A 17,138-nucleotide genomic window follows, 5' to 3' on the forward strand; every position below is an offset into this window, starting at 1 on the left:
TGCCTGACACAGCTGGGCTCTCCAAGTTGCCTTTGGATCCAGTGGGGCCACACCCACAGCTGCAGCCAAGCAGTGCTATTTGAAACTCCCCCAGGGCCAACTGCTGTGAAAAGAACAGTTTATTACACAAAATAAAACAAAATGCCAGCTCATCTTTACAGTTTCACGGTCTGCCTTGGGGAAAAGAAAAGGAGTTTTAGTTTTCACCCCTTGTGCACCAAGTGCGTTGTCTTAGGGCCAGTTCTGAAAAGCTCTGGAAAGTTCTTTGTTATGCTGTCGACTCACAGTCTGACCGTGGACCTAGCATTTAACTTGATCAGCCTCTACTTCTCTTTTTGGGAAATGGGAAGAAAGACGTTCATTCACCTCATGGGGTGGCTGTAAAGGGCTCTGGTGATGAGGCTAGATTCAAATGGCATGCTCAGTATAATCACTTTCCTCCATCATTTTAAACAAAGGTAGCTGAGTTTGGGCCAGTTGTTTGCCATGTTATTAACTTTAGAAGGGTCATTCAACTGGATGTTTGGTTTTCAGGAGCAGGTTTTAGAAGAAAAAAGATGTACTTGGAAGACTTTATAAAAATTGGGATATTGAGGTAAATGTCTTTTTGTTTGCAATACAACATATGTATAAGAAACAGTGAAAGAATCTTGTCAAATGAAGCATTAGAACAAGTGAACTAAAGATAAATTCTCACCCCATAATATTTAGCATATGGATTAAATGCAGTTTATTTAGTGTTAAGGTGAAAAAGCCCCCTTGTTGCTTTATTATCTCTCAGACCCTTGCTATACTGAATAAGACTCTTTGAACCTAGAAAAACAACTAATTTGTACTCTACAAAGGAAAATTCAGCCTGTGAGTGGGCATGAGAGTGTATTTATGGTACTCAAACATCTGAAAGAAACATGAACCAATTTGATCAACCAGATGTTTTGTCTACACAATAGTAAGCATTAAGATGTTTCCCCTATATGTGGATGCTTGGTGTCATATAGATGAAACACTTGGATGGATAATTGAGGTGTGTTTTTTTTTTTCTTTTTGCTTCAAAATCTGATGATATACTGAAACAGGTGAAGAAGTATTCAGTTCAAGGTTCAGAGGGAGGAAACAAAGAAACAGAAGACAGGAAAGTAAATAAAAGCAAGGATGAGGACTTTTGCTGGCCTCTGTGGGTTCACAGTCCTGTGGGTACACAAGCAGAGGGTATGAAGAAAAATGCAATGCTTCCTGATGACAGCAAGCCTATTCACAGTTGTGTGACTTGGCTGTCAGAGGGTGGACTACTACCATTCTTCCCTGAGCACAAAGCTTTTGCACAGTGCGCTAACCATACAACTGTACATGGTATCCCTGGAAAGTCATCAAAAGGAGTAGGAGAAATGCTTGTAAGAAGGTAGAAATAGGTATGAAGAAAGGGAGGCAGAGTTTGACTTTGCTGACAGATTCCCCCAATGATAGTATACAATCCAGAAAACACTCTTGTTAATATCTCTATTTGGCCCAGCCAGAAGCATATTTGCCTTTTCCCCCCTCAATTGTGAGTACCGTCTATTTATTTATTTGCTTATTTACTTTTAATTTTAAGCCTAACAAAAGGCTCATTGTTAATTCCAATCACGTATTTACTGCCTTTGCTGTTTGGTGCCTCGTCTGTCAGGTTTTCACTTCCCTGGAATTGTAACTCTCCATCTCCCTCCCCACCCCTCTCGCCCGTCTGTAACACAAATGCCTTTTAAAATTTTTGCTAGTTTAATTAGTTCATGAATTCATTTTGATTGATGAATTGATGTGGCTTATTGACATGAAGACTCTGCTTCCCTCCCAGCACTGTATGTAATAGAAACGGCTTGTGTGGGGGTGACACCTGCTTTGATGCTGCAGACGTGCTGTTTGATGCGGAAAGGCTAGCCATTCAGCTGTGATGCTCTGGTCTCTGGGGAGATAGTTTTTCATTGCTGCTGGTGAAGTCAGGGCGGCGGGTGTTGGGGGGGTAATAGGAGGAGAAAGTAGTGTGGAAACTGATGGCTGAGAAACAGCATAGCTGAGGATTTAATGTTTATATTTTATTGGACTGATTTTGAAATAGTCATTGTTCACACTCTGGACCCAGGAGGGAAGGAGACCTTGACTTTCTGCCATCAGTAGTAAGGCATTGTGAATTAGTGCAGCCAGTTGAAAATTTCCAACACCTCTTGCCAAAGAATTAAGCTGAAATTAGCACACAGTTGGTAACAATTTGATTTCTGGTTTCACTTTAATCAGTGAGGATTAATGGCTAAAATTTTTATTTCTAATCTCTCTTTAGCCTGACTAACAAAAGCTGTCACTTTCTTGAAGACTGCTAAATGAAGAGGGATTTATAAGCTCTCTGAGAGAATAAAAGCTAAAGTGCTAAGGCCCACTTTTCAGACCATAAAATTTTCAAATTCCCCCTATAGTCCCTCACATACTGCTGGAAGAGCTGACTGCTGCTGGGTTCAGTAATGTTTATTGCTGGACAAAGGTGCTGGAAGGACTTGAGTGCGTTCTTAATGGTTTCAAAACTCTAGATGAAATGCAATAATCTTTCTTGGGAAAATTAATATTACAGAACAGAGGAGGAAGTAGGATTTGAATTATGAATATTAGCATTGCCTGGCTTATATATTTTTTTACCCCTCTTCCTTTTCCTGTTGCCACCTGAGCTAGACCTTTCCCTGACCCTTGCCAGCCAATCCATCCAACAGCACAGTTGTGAAGCTGGTGAAGTCTGTCCCCATCCTACCAAGGTTTTCCCTAAGTGTCGTTAATGAGCTTCTCATCGACTTCCACCCCCTGGAGACCTTCACTGCAAGCTCTTGTCCTTGGGGAAATGCCCCCTACTCAAGACTTCACCCAGTCTTATCACCCTACTTCTCACCCGAGGTGAGTGTTGTTACAGACTTTTATGTACTCAGGTCTCACTTCTCTGTTCTGAGTGTCTTGAGGACAGAGTCTATGCCCTCACTTCCTGTTTGTCCCACTGGGCCCAGTGCCTTGTGGCCAGAAGTCATGCTCAAGACAGAGTTCTAAAAGGTGTAATGATGGGGATATTGGAGAGGGGGTTTCAGCATCACATGAGTAGTAGGACCAAGTGATCTTCAAAGTCCCTTTCAATCCCCATTGTATGATTCTGCAGTCTCACCAGAGAGGCAATGGGCTTCCTCACCCCTTTCCTTTAGTCTGATAAAAAAAAAAAATATGAAACTTTTCTCCAGGCTTGATTATATTTGGATAAATACAGTCCTTAGCAACTGGATTTCTCCCAAATATTACCCTGCAGAATGAACACCACTCTGAACAGGGGCCTGGGCAATAGGAGTAAATTCTCCAGTGCTCAGAATCGAGAACTATTAACACTCACAATTTTTTGTTTTTTCCAGTCATGTTAACTCTGAGTTCCTTCTTATCAAAGCAAGTTCACTGTCAGTTATTTTGGGGGTTCCATTCAGCGCCGCTGAATTAACAAGAATCCATGAATTTAAGCAGTGTAGGGAAAACTTGAGACACCATGGTATAGTCTATGGTGGCCTTAATTTTTACAATAAACCTTCTGCTAAGTGAGGTGCTGCCCAGCCTTGCCAGGCAGTGCTGGTCTGGGCAGTCCACAGAACTGTCCTCCAAGCGTTCTCTCACCCGCTTCAGGCCAGCCACAGGGCATCCTGACAGTCCCAAGGTCGTGATCTTTACCATCCATCTACTTCCTGGTTCCCCGGTGGGAGTGGGACATGGTCTTCACCACTTGAGGGACTAATTAGACCCTCTGTTTCTCATCCTTTATGGAGGGGAAATCCTTGTTCTCTGGATTTGGTTGTGTCCCCTTTCTCTACCCCTTGGGGCCCTTCCCCATACTGGGCCACTTAACTCGTCTTCTCTATGATCTTTGGAATAAAACAAGTCTCAGTTTTCACTCCCCAGGAACACAGAAGCCTCCATATTCTTTCTTAATTCTTATAGCACAGAAAAAGGCACAACCATAATGACTTACAGTCTATGAGGAGAAATTGAGTAGATGAATGAAACCCTTCATTTTTACTGAAATAAATCAATCTATCATCTGTTATCTTTCTTCTGTCTGTCAAGTATGTCCAGCCTACATCTACATCATCTCCATCTACAACTATTTGTGCTCAGTTGTGTCCAACTCTTTGCAACCCCATGGACTGTAGCCCTCCAGGTTCCTCTGTCCATGGAATTTTCCAGGCAAGAATACTGAGGTGGGTTGCCATTTCCTACTCCAGAGGATCTTCACAACCCAGGGATCGAACCCATGTCTCTTGTGTCTCCTGCATTGCAGGCCAGTTCTTTACTGCTGCTGCCACCTGCGAAGCCGTCTACATATCTAAGGCTGATTCAGTATGTAGTCACATATGGCTGTAATTTGCCATTTGGAAGATGCTGTTCTGGTCCACCTTGTCTACTTTTCCTGTCCGTCTGTTGGCTGGGATTCCTAGTGATTGTGTGGGACATAAACTTGAGTACAGCAGCTTAGTACCAAACAGAGGTTTGTTTTCCTTACGTAATAAGAGCTCCCAGGATGGGCAGTTTAGGGCCAGTGCCATCCATGTCATCACCCGTGCTCCCCCTTGTCAGGCTTAGAGTGCTCCTTTCATCCATATGATTTACAGTTGCCTGCTCCCAGGCAGGAAGAAAGGAGATGCACAAAAACCTTCTCTCCACGAAGCTTCATCTTTTTCTGTAGGAATAGATGTTTTCCCCAAGGACTTTGCCTGTATCTATGACCAGAATCCTGCCACATGGCCACCTTGATTATGCGGGAAGCTGGGAAGGTATGTCAGGTTTCCAGCCTTCCTAGCAGAAGGCAGGGGAGATGGGAGGAGGGATGGAGTGGGTCCTGAGTGAGCTATTCTGTGGCACCTGTCAAAGTGCTTGACGTGTTCTCCATTATTTAAAAAGAAAAATCATGGTTTCTGTCTCCGTGTGTGACTGTGACTAAAGAGACAAATGCCTACCCAAAGATTTTACAGTTGGTGTCACCTTCAAATTAAAAGGTAACGCATCAAGACTGACAGCAGGAGCAGGGTCACGGCCAAGACATGGATAGTCAGGAGGGTCCTCCAAGGAAGATGGTTATGATCAAAACCACTGGGAAAGAAATGAAATCTCCAAGCTGCAGAGAGCCTTATATGTTGCCCTGGGCTTCACACTGGGGACATGGAATGAGGAGGCACCTGGGGGAGAAAGAAGGGCAAGCATCAGTCACAAAGGCCTTTCACCTTGGCTGAATTACACTTGGAAAACTGTTTTGTTTTTTCTGAAACACTGACTCCTGCGACCTGTCCCTGGAAATTCTGATTTAATTGGTCTAGGGTATGGTCTGGGCATAGGGATATTCCAAGAGCATGGCTAGGTTGGAGTTGACTGTATTATGTTATTCTGAAATAATCAGTGCCTCACCTCCTTTAGAATCATGCTGGCTCCACTGGACCTTGGCTGGATACCGCAGCAGACAAAGGAGGATGGACCTGCCTTCAGGGACCCCTGGTGGCGTCTGCTGCAGGAATCCTGTGGGCATCAACCTGCATCCTCCTGACAGGAAGTCACTGGAAATGTGCTTCCGGGTCTCAGTTCCAGGAAGTGTGTTCCTCCTGAACATTTGGTTTGTTTTGGTTTTATTGACATGCTGAATCTTACAAATGACTCTGTTTCACTTTTTGTTTTGGCTTCCGTGAGGCTTAGGAGCTACTCTATGTTAGCATATGGGCTACATTCCTCTCTGCTAATATCACTCTTGGAGCTAGTATTTTGTCACCTGAATTTTTTATTCAGACATCGCAATTTTAAAAAGTACTTTCCTATTATATTTCTGTAAGCCACCTCAAAGCTTGGCAGAAACGAGGCAGAGGATTAAAGCAAATGAAATAAAAATTTTAAAAATGCCCGAAGGACGGGGAAGCCTGGCGTGCTGCCGTCCATGGAGGTCACAAAGTCAGACACGGCCGAGTGACTGAACAACAAAACCTCTGACTGTCACCCAGGCAAAATCCTTTCATCCTACTATTCCCAATTTTGCTGAAGTTTGAATTTTAAAAATTGTATTTCTTTTCCTCATCAAGAGTGCCCTTGAAATTTATTTTAATCTGGTCTCATCTGTAGAAAAATGTTCTCAATCAGAACTTGGTTATCCCCCCCAAATAATTGTTTCTGGGTTTCTACCCTCAAAGGATGGCCTCAGTTCTTCATGGGGGCATTTTGCCTTTGGAATTTAAAGAGATTAATGTTTAGGGAATTAGACATTCAGTTTATACTAATAGAGTCACTCAGCAGACAGTGTAAAGTGTAATAGGTGTTAGAGAATGGTTGTGCTTGCCTCTCATAATTTCTTCCTACGTTTATTGTTTCAAGGACTTGTTTATAATTAAAAGGAAATCGGCTGCTGTGGCAGTTCACAGTGAGACAAAGAATCAGAAAGCAGTCTTCGTTTCATTTCATATCATTTTATTTTGCTTCACAAAGACAGCACTCAGGCTTTGATTTTTGCTGTTGTCCAGGATCAGTTATTTGTTTCCCAGACATGCTCTAGATAGCTGCAACCCATTTGTAAGTCACTTATTTTGTGCATTACAGCCTAATGTCAAGCGAAGTATTTCCAAGTTGCCTATTATCATAAAAGTTAAGAACTCTGAGAGATATTAAGAAACATAATGATACAATATTTATGAGGCAAGCTACCAGGTAATATCTAGTGATGGAAAAAGAGCTAGCAAGCACTTTCAAAATAAGCTTGCTATTTGTCAGCCATTGTTCACTCATGGAGCGACAGAAACAAGTCAGATGTCCGAGATTAATTTCTAAGCTCTTGCTGTGCATGTTTGGGAAACACACCTAACTTCTCTGAATTTCAGAGCTCAGGGGGGACAGTTAAAATGACAGGGGCTTTTGCAGGTTGTTTAGTATTCTGAATTAAAAATGGATGACAGATTCTTGTACTATTGATTGAGGTGATAATAAGAATATGGCCCAGAAGGGAGACAGCCTTTCTTGAGTGGCCCACAGAATCCCTTGCTTCTCTTCCTTTCCTTTAAAAGCTTTGGCAAGTAAGAAAGGACAGATATGGACAGAGGGAGCCATGGATTCAATCTTTTTCTCCCTTAATTTTTCCACCTTTCAGCTTCTACTGTTTATATGTGTGTGTTGTTGTTTTTTTTTTCTTTTTTTTGGTGGGATGTGGCATTTGAAGTGAAAAATTTGATTCCAATGCCCTCCTCATCCCTGATCTGTAATTAATTAATTTATTTATATCATGAAGACCCTGTAGAGAAGAAGTATGCAACTTCACACACATGGTGTGTAGTCGTGCCATGAAAATTGTAGAAGTCTTCACAGTATAGCAATGACCATGGCCTTTGCAATTTGATTCCTAGTTTTCAGGGCAAGAATTGTCCTTTGTAAAATTTTGCCCATCCCTGTCATCCTCTCTGGTAAGCAGCGATGTTTGCTTTGAGTATTGCTCTTGCCATTGCCTGAGAGTTCCGTCAAGAGGAAAAGTGATAATTGTTACAACTGAAGTTAGTGCATTTTTGTGATACTAGCAAAACAACTTGGAGTAGAATTAAAGCTGGGCTTTCCAGATGGCGCTAGTGGTAGCCCATGCCAATGCAGGAGACGTAAGAGGTGCGGGTTCAGTCCCTGGGCCTGGAAGATCCCCTGAAGGAGGGCATGGCAACCCACTCCAGGATTCTTGCCTGGAGAATTCCGGACAGGGGAGCCTGGCAGGCGACAGCCCATAGGATTGCCAAGAGTGGGAATATGACCGAAGCAACTCAGCACGCACACATAATCAAAACCAAGAAGGGGAAGAGACACTTTGCAGTCAGCGATCCCACCCAGCTCCACATAAGATTTTCAGTTGCAATGCGATGTCTGTACAGTACTTTGACAGCAGGATTGCTGAGGTATTTGTGGTGCATTTCTCCCTGCCCTGTGAACCTGGGAAATGTGGGGCAACTTCAACTGAAGTGCAGGGCTTCTCTGCTCAGGCTCCTTCCTCTCACCCCTCCTCTTGCCCAGTGCTGCAGGCTTCTGATTTTATATATTAAGGAGCCCAGGAGGCTCCAAGTTTCCAGTGAGGCTGCCTGGATGGACACATGTGCAGGGCCTGCCCCTCTCCATTTCCTCTTCTCCATGCTGGGTCAGCTCTGTCTTGGGGTGCAGGTTACGCTGCTAGTCGCTGAGACAAGCTACAAGACCTGGACATCCTAGCTTACTTCTGGACAAACAGAACCAGAAGGGGGACAGGATGGCCTCTCAGCTTCCCCGGCTTCATCAGGAAGCATGCAGGGTATGGTGTGAGGTTTGAAGTGTGCTCTGGAAGAACTCGCGGCCTGTTAGCACAGAGTGGGGAATCACCACAGCTGAAAGGGGGTCAAATGATTTCTCTCTGACAGAAGTTGGCATGGGGTGCTGCCTAGATACCTCTGATGGGAAATGAGAATACCAGTATCCAACAGACATGCCCCCCAAACCCACTGTATCCTTTTGATTTAACTTGAACACCTTGGGGATTTTTAGGTGTGAAGAATTGTCCTTTTTGTAGCTGACAGTGGCTCTGGCCACCAGTGTCCCCAGAATATCTGTTCCTTGAGCACCACTGCATGGTAGTCATGAACATGGGCTCAGGGCCAAACGTCATAAATGTCAATCCTGGACCTGGGAGGTGGGAGTCAAACTAGGTGGTGTGAGACTGAGGGAGGAGTAGCTCCCAAAGGAAAACTGGGGTGTCCCAGAGGGGAAGGAGTGGGAGTTCTGAGTAAGTTAAACCAGCCCTCCCACAGCTTAGCCCCGTGGACTTGACCACATTCTAGAGGCTCTGTCCACTTCAGCTGCTAAATAGGCTTAGTGGTGTGTGTTCTTGAAAGGACTCAATGAGATTAAATCGTAAAACTATGTGTAAAGTAGCTGGGATATCCTGTGCTTAGTCGCTCAGTCATGTCCAGCTCTTTGGGATCCCATGGACTGTATCCTACCAGGCTCCTCTGTGCAAGAGGATTCTCCAGGCAAGAATACTGGAGTGGGTTGCCATGCAGTCCTCTAGGGTATCTTCCCAACCCGGGGATCGAACCCAGGTCTCCCGCATTGCAGGTGGATTCTTTACTGTCTGAGCCATCAGGGAAGCCCAGAATACTCGAATGGGTAGTCTGCCTTCTCCAAGGGAACTTCCCAACCTAGGAATCGAACTGGGATCTCCTGCATTGAAGGAGAATTTTTTTTCTTTTTTTTTTGTTTTTTACCAGCTGAGTTACCAGGGAAGCCCATCTGGGACATAGCAAGCTCATAAAAAAGTAATTAAAAAAAAATAGATCTAGCATATCTATTGCTCTCTTTGTATTAGACAGCCTCTAAGGTTCTTTGTACTTGCTTATACTTTTTATCATTCCCTTAGCCTCTGAGTTTTCCTAAACTCAACATAAAGAACCCCTTCAGTTGTAGCTTCGAATCTGGTCTTCTGTATCCTCTGTGAACAAAACTATTTTTTGTATGTGTTTATTGTGGTGGTGATGATTATTAATTTGCCATAAAAAAAAATGTATCCTTAATCAGTTAGCTTCTGCATCTCACCTCACACATTTCTAAAATCAAATCCCTGAAAGGCAGAACTCGGCTTTCTGGTGAAGCAGGCTTTTTAGTTTGTGTAGCTGGTACAAAAAAATGTTCCCTGTGACCTGCCTCCCTAATAATTCTTGGGGGTTGAACTTAGGCTCAGATAGTTACATCTGGTTCTACAGTTAAATGGGTCAGAAGTAAAAGAAGGAGTGAAAAAAGCCATTCACGACCCCCCACCCCACTTTTTCCTCCATGTGAAGTCATTTGCTTTTCTTTCTAGCCCACACCAAGTCTTCAGAAGTGGAGCCAGGCAGATGGTGAGGTTACAGCTTGGGCAAAATGTGTTCTAATGTTATCAGCTTTAAAGGAGCACATGGAGCAGAGAGGAAAGATGGTTTGTGGTATTTTTGTTTATTAAATTTGATGGTTGGATTATGACATTTATATTTATTAAATGTACAGAATCTCATCCATCACTGTTGACAGTCAGAACATGTCCTCTGCGGTTGGCATTGCCTGTCTCTTCCTGCAAAGAGATCTAACATTTATTCTTATTTGGGAAACTAAGAAGAGGTGGGGAAAAAAGGAGGTCCACCCTTGGTGCCACCCTGGGGAAATGGAAGTATGAGATAAGTGTTATTGTGTTTGATTCTGTCATGTTAAGAAACATTTTTCCTTGTTTGTGTTGTGAGCTGGTTTGATGGTGCTGTAGAGGGAATCCACTGTGGCATGGGAGCAGCATAGCCAGTGAACCCAGTGCAGGAAAAATATATAGAAAGAGGGCTCTCAGCCTTGCCCCATTAAAATCCTGGCATTGACTATGGTTGAAAGAATGTCGCGATGGCTTTGTCTAGTGGCTGGAGCCCTTCAGCAGCCAGGCGTCTTCATTATACTCTGGATTTTATTACCTACCAGATGTGGATATTTTATTAGAGCACCAGGTGAGCTGATGAAAGGACAGCACTCCAACTGCCTTCCAAATGACTCCGGTTCACTGGAGCTTTGTTTACATGTAAGGGGAGACAAGGGCTGGCGAGGCTTAGAGACGAGAAGGCATTATCCCCCATAAAGTTTCTCAGTGGGTCTTAAGGTGAAAGAGACGGTGTGCTTGCTGAAGGTTTACGGATCTTTTCCAGAGTTTAACTGAAAGATGTTTTTATAGCCAATGTGCAAATGAATGACACACATGGGTTCAATCTCTCCAGCCACATACGATTCCTAAAATAAAAGGTTCATTTAGATTTGAGCAAATGCAGTACATTTGGAAGCCAGTTAACCCAACATATTGCCTGCACAGCCTGGAAACCTTTGAATAATGATAAGTATTTAAGATACTAACCTGGAGAAGAGATTAAATTCTTTTCCTCCCCCATCCTACTTTCTTGGCCTCCTTTTTAGGGCTAAGATTGGGTTCCAACTTTAATCATTAGTGTCCTAGCTGACATTTTCCAAAGCAGCAGCCCACATGCAGTTGCTATGTCTAAGGAAGATTTCAAGTAGTATCAAGCATTTATGTAGGCTTCACACAGATTCTGATCATCAGGTATTTCCTTCTCTTAGGTTGACAGGACTTGGGAGATAGTTTATGGGTCCCATGTAATTTACTAATCTCATTCTTTTATAAAATCAGGATGATAACTGTGCATAGTACTATAAGTCATCCATGGAACATCTTTTGGGTATGCTCTAGTCTATGTATTATGAGGGCTATTAAACAAAGGTAAATGGCAGTTTATCTCTAGAGAGTTTAAACAAAGCATACCAAAAGCCAGACCTTGACAAAGAGGCACAATTTCCTGCTAGGTATTGTGTGTGTGTGTGTGTGTGTGTGTGTGTGTGTGTGTGTGTGCATGCGCGTGCACATATGCATGCACACACATCTGATTACATAAATAGACTGTAAACATTTGCAGGGGTGGGAGAGAGTGCAGGTCCTTGGTGTTAACAAGGCAAAAGTCATGAGTGCACTTCCCACATGGTCCAGTTGGCTCTGCTCCATCCCACTATCTCAGAGGCCCCCTGGGAGGCAATCCACCTGATTATTCCATCATTCACATAAGTGAAGCCAGGACTTATTTACTGGGGGTTGCAGGGATGGGTATACTCCAAGTCTTCTTTGTCTCTTCCTGAATAGAAGCAACACTCTGCAAGATATTATCGTTTTAGTTCTACATACAATGTATTTACTGCAATTCTTACCTGCTACTTTAATGAATATTTGTGAGTACATACTATATACAAGAGTGTATATGTGTAACACTGGAGATAACTTCCCCAGTGGCTCAATTGGTAAAGAATCCGCCTGTACAGATGGCTTACAAACACATGAAAAGATGCTCAACATCACTCATTATCAGAGAAATGCAAATCAAAACCACAATGAGGTACCATTACTCGCCAGTCAGGATGGCTGCTATCCAAAAGTCTACAAGCAATAAATGCTGGAGAGGGTGTGGAGAAAAGGGAACCCTCTTACACTGTTGGTGGGAATGCAAACTAGTACAGCCACTATGGAAAACAGTGTGGAGATTTCTTAAAAAACTGGAAATAGAATTGCCATATGACCCAGCAATCCCACTTCTGGGCATACACACTGAGGAATCCAGATCTGAAAGAGACACGTGCACCCCAATGTTCATCGCAGCACTGTTTATAATAGCCAGGACATGGAAGCAACCTAGATGCCCATCAGCAGATGAATGGATAAGGAAGCTGTGGTACATATACACCATGGAATATTACCCAGCCATTAAAAAGAATTCATTTGAATCAGTTCTAATGAGATGGATGAAACTGGAGCCCATTATACAGAGTGAAGTAAGCCAGAAAGATAAAGAACATTACAGCATACTAACACATATATATGGAATTTAGAAAGATGGTAACGATAACCCTGTATGCAAAACAGAAAAAGAGACACAGAAGTACAGAACAGACTTTTGAACTCTGTGGGAGAAGGTGAGGGTGGGATGTTTTGAAAGAACAGCATGTATATTATCTATGGTGAAACAGATCACCAGCCCAGGTGGGATGCATGAGTCAAGTGCTCAGGCCTGGTGCACTGGGAAGACCCAGAGGAATCGGGTGGAGAGGGAGGTGGGAGGGGGGATCGGGTTGGGGAATATGTGTAACTCTATGGCTGATTCATATCAATGTATGACAAAACCCACTGACAAAAAAAAAAAAAAAAAAAAAAAGAATCCGCCTGCAATACAGGAGACTGCCTGTAATACTGGAGATGCGGGTTTCATCCCTGAGTTGGGAAGATCTCCTGGAGAAGGAAATGGCAACCCACTCCAGTATTCTTGCCTGGAAATCCCATGGACAGAGGAGTGTGGTGGGCTAGAGTCCACGGGGTTGCAAGAGTCGGACGTGACTTACTGAGTAAACCACCACTGTGTGTATACACACACACACACACACACACACACACACACACACACACACACACACACACAGGCTTCCCTGGTGGCTCAGATGATAAAAAACCTGCCCACAATGCAGGGAGACCTGAGTTCAATCCCTGGGTTGGGAAGATCCCCTGGAGGAGGGCATGGCAACCCACTCCAGTATTCTTGCCTGGAGAATCCCCATGGACAAGGGGAACGTGCCGGGCTACAGTCCATGGGATCGCAAAGAGTCAGACATGATTGAGTGACTAAGCGCACACGCACACACACACACATATATATTTCCTCTCATTTGTTCTCACAACAGCTTTTTGGGATTTAGGATCACTGTTTAACTGCTAAAAATTCAAAAACCAGAACGTGCTATGTAGTAGATGCTCAATAAATATGTATTAATGACTAAATGAATGAAACTCAGATTAAAGATCTTGCTTTTGCTCCTGGTCGTAAAGCAAGTGAGAGGCAAGGGTTGGACACAATTCATGTGGCTCCAAAGCTTGCTCTTTTCTTAACAGTGCATGTGAGAGGCAACACTGAGGTCACGGCACTGCCCAGTCCTCAGGTGCGTGTGGTTCAGGAAAGAGATGCTCACCCGAGACGACGTCTCCCTCTCTGCACCCGCGTGCTGTGTTGCAGATGCAGCCATAGCTGTGGATCTCCCAATGTTGCCTTCTTTCCCCTTCAGAACCCCAGCTATGGAACAGGGCTCAGAAGAGGACTGGCCTTGGAGTCGCTCCTCTCCGTGGAAATATTTGCAGCCAATGAACTGGGGGTGCTGAGGGCATGCAGTGGGGGTAAGTGTCAGGGGCCCAGGAGCAATCCTGGGATCTTTGATCTGTGTTTGCCTCCAGTAGTCTCTAGACCCATGGAAAACAGTTCTGTATGCTGAAACAACCAATTCCACACTCAGGAGAAAACTGCTACTTTATTGCCCCAATTAACTGCTTTATTTGTTTATAAATTCTTCCCTTTTCTGTTTTATGATGCAGTTGTGGTGTGTTTAATGGAACTGCAAGATTAAAACTGGCAAGATGACTGCATGTTACGTTTCCAAAGCCAATAAATGGTTTGAATCCAGAATGTTTGTGGCTCTTTCCAAAAATATTTGGTTTCTCTAAAAAGCAACAGCTGTTGGGAAATGGATGGAAGTTTTTTACTGTAGTGTGTATAGCATTGTATTTAATGCTTTTATGCCTTTGGGGAATTTGCCTGCCTGATAACAGATAAAACAACAGGGACTTAGTAAAAGAGAAAACCTCATGATGTTATAATCAGTGAGTTGGATGTTAAAATCACACAGAAAAACCAAGAATCTCTTTCTAAAAATAGTTTTTGCTGAGTGGAACTTTTTTGCTTCTCTGAAAATATTAATAGGTATAAGTTTGTTTTTTTTTAATTCACATTCTGCTAATATTTCTGTTGTATTTTTCAGTTTACAAAGCACATAGATATTTAAAATTTAGATTTTGCTACAATTCCTGATGTTCTAGAATGTCTATCCCATTGCTTTTTAAAAACAAGCACAAAAGTATAAGGTTGAATGTCCCCAAAGGCTGTCACCTCTGCTTTTGACAAGCTGCTAAAATCCTAAGTCTGGAGTGGGACTCAATCTGAGTATTTTTTTTTTTTAATAACTTAGTTATTTTGGGGTATGCTGGGTCTTCGCTGCTGACTGGACTTTTCTCTCTTTGCGGAGAGCAGCGGCTGCTCTTGGTTGTGGTGTTCAGATTTGTCATCACAGTGGTTTCTGCTGAGGTAGAGCATGGGCTCTAGGGCACACGGGCCCAGTAGTTGTGGCTCCTGGGCTCCAGAGCACAGGCTTGACTGTTGTGGTGCACGGACCTAGTTGCCCCGGGGCATGTGGGATATTCCCAGACCAGGGATTGAACTTGTGTCTCACTGTGTCTCCTGCATTGGCAGGAGGATGCTTTACTACTGAGCCACCTGGAAAGTCCAGAAATCTGAGTTATTAACAGGCTTTTAGGTGATTCTGTCACAGGTGGTCTATAGACATCACTTTGAGGAGGTTGAACCTGGTCAGAAGGTTCACAGGAGACAATTCTGCTTAGTTGATAGCTGGAGACGTCACAGTCCAGCTTAGCTCTGGCCCCTGCCTCTGTGCTTCATTAGATGGACTTAATCTCACCCCTAAATTGAAGGCTTTGCCTCCCTTTGTTGCTTCTCAGCCTCTGCAGGGTGGCGACCCTACCCATCTCCATCAGCTGATTCCACTCCTGCCTTGGCTCCTAGTGGCATCAGAGGTCACCAGGGAAATGGATAGATCTGATGAGCTTTGGTGGAAAGGGAGCTGGACGCTCAGTGAGGAAGTTTAGTGCCTTGAGTTTTATGTGTGAACCCTGCCACTCCTTCGCTGTGTGAGAGACTGAAGAATTGGTGAGAAAAAAAAATAAGAAATAAGGGTAAGATAATGAAATTCTGTCTGTCCTTACTTTATGATTTATATAGAGCTTTCTGTCTGTTGAAAAGCTTCTAGAAAAAGAGATATGAGCTGAAAGGTCCTGACAAAAAAATGTGAGATGGAGGACAATTGGGGGAGTGGATGAAACCTTCAGAGGCCAGGAAGCATGCCTGGTTACACAAAGTGGTGCTTCCCATCCTGGGGTTCTCCATGTCAGGGTGAGGAAATGGTGACTTCCTCAGCTCCCACAGGAGGGAGACTGTCACATCAGATAATGGCAGCTTGTCATCTGAACTGCTTATGAAATGTACATCTAGAGCTTTTCAGTCTGTTAAAGTTTTGCACAATTTTTATTATCACAGAAAATAAGAACCAAAAGCTACCATACGACCGTGCTCCCACCCTCTCTCCACACCTCACTTGATTCAGGCTGTTCTTCCTGACACTGGTTTCTCTTAACACCTTTCCTAATTGTTTTGGTGAGAGTTAGACAGCAGTGGGCCGGGGTTCAGGCCCTGTGCCCACATCCTTCCTGGGTTTCATTGCCGGCTTGCAATGATTTTGGGTGACTTTGCAAGTCTCAGGTCACCTATTTGGGTTGCAGTTTCCTCATCTGTAAAACGAAGGGGCTGAAAGAGTAATCTGCATACCCCTTGTTCGACTAACACGCTGCATTCTCTTAATATATTCAGGGTAGTTTTTTTAAAAACTTGCTAACCATTTCCTGAAAGACAAAATAAAAAGGCCACTCTTTAGAGCAAGTGTGATTTTCCTTAGATGTTAGGATAATTTTCCTAACAGTAAATAGACTAAAAGATTTAGTCTCTATTAATCTGCAAGGGCTACCATACAAAGGTCCACTGGGTGGATGGTGTAGACAGAAATTTATTGTCTCATAATTCTGGAGGCTAGAAGTCTGAGGTCAAGGCGTCACAGCGTTGATTTCCTCTGACGTCTCTCTCCTTGGCTTGGAGATGGCCGTCTGCTCACTGTGTCTTCACATGGTCTTCCTTCTTTGTGTATTTGTGTCCTAATCTTTTCCTATAAGACCACTAGTCAGATTAGGAGCCCACTCTAATAACCTCATTTGAATTTAATTACCTCTGTCTCCAGATACAGTCACATGGTAGGTCCTGGGGTTAGGATTTCAACATAGGAATCTGGGGTGGGGGCACAGCGCAACTATAATAGTCCCCAATCCGGGTAGTCTTTCTAAGCATGGAAAACATCTCAGACCTCAGCGTCCTTGGGCCAAACCCCAGATTAGTGGAGCTAAGAGGAGGATTAGATGAACCATTGAAGACCTCGCCTGTTTTAGGGGTTTGTGATGTTGTATAAAGCTCCTCAATCCCAACACCTCATCTCCAGGAACATGAACAAAAAGGGGTACAAAGGACAGAGCTACAGGAAAATAAAAGAGCAAATGACTTGCACTTCAGGGAAAGCAAAGATGGGAAAGAACATTTCCAAACGCGTTTGGACAGTTTGTTAACATCATAAGGGCCGAGGTATTATCACACAGCTATTATTGTTTGATCTGTGTCTGAAGGTGAACTTTTAGAGAGGCTATTTCACATAAATCCCCCTTTTAGCAAATACAAGGCAGAATCCCGCTGGGGACAAAGGAAAAATTCATGATGCAATTCCATGTATCCTCATGGGTGTCTTTTTATGGCTAAGAAGGGGGAGAAGAATTCCTTTCCAACGTCACTGTGAAAGCA

The 17,138-nt window shown here is 43.5% G+C and overlaps 1 long non-coding RNA gene across 1 annotated transcript; it reads left to right on the forward strand.

Moving 5' to 3' along the window:
- The first annotated feature begins 2,701 nt into the window (after positions 1 to 2,701).
- Positions 2,702 to 6,373, forward strand: LOC136163488 (uncharacterized). The gene is made up of 3 exons (XR_010662247.1): positions 2,702 to 2,910; positions 4,727 to 4,814; positions 5,452 to 6,373. It is a non-coding gene; the product is annotated as an uncharacterized lncRNA (long non-coding RNA).
- The last annotated feature ends 10,765 nt before the right edge of the window (positions 6,374 to 17,138 follow it).

The sequence above is a fragment of the Muntiacus reevesi genome, chromosome 3 (assembly GCF_963930625.1).
Source record: "Muntiacus reevesi chromosome 3, mMunRee1.1, whole genome shotgun sequence".
NCBI lineage: Eukaryota > Metazoa > Chordata > Mammalia > Artiodactyla > Cervidae > Muntiacus > Muntiacus reevesi.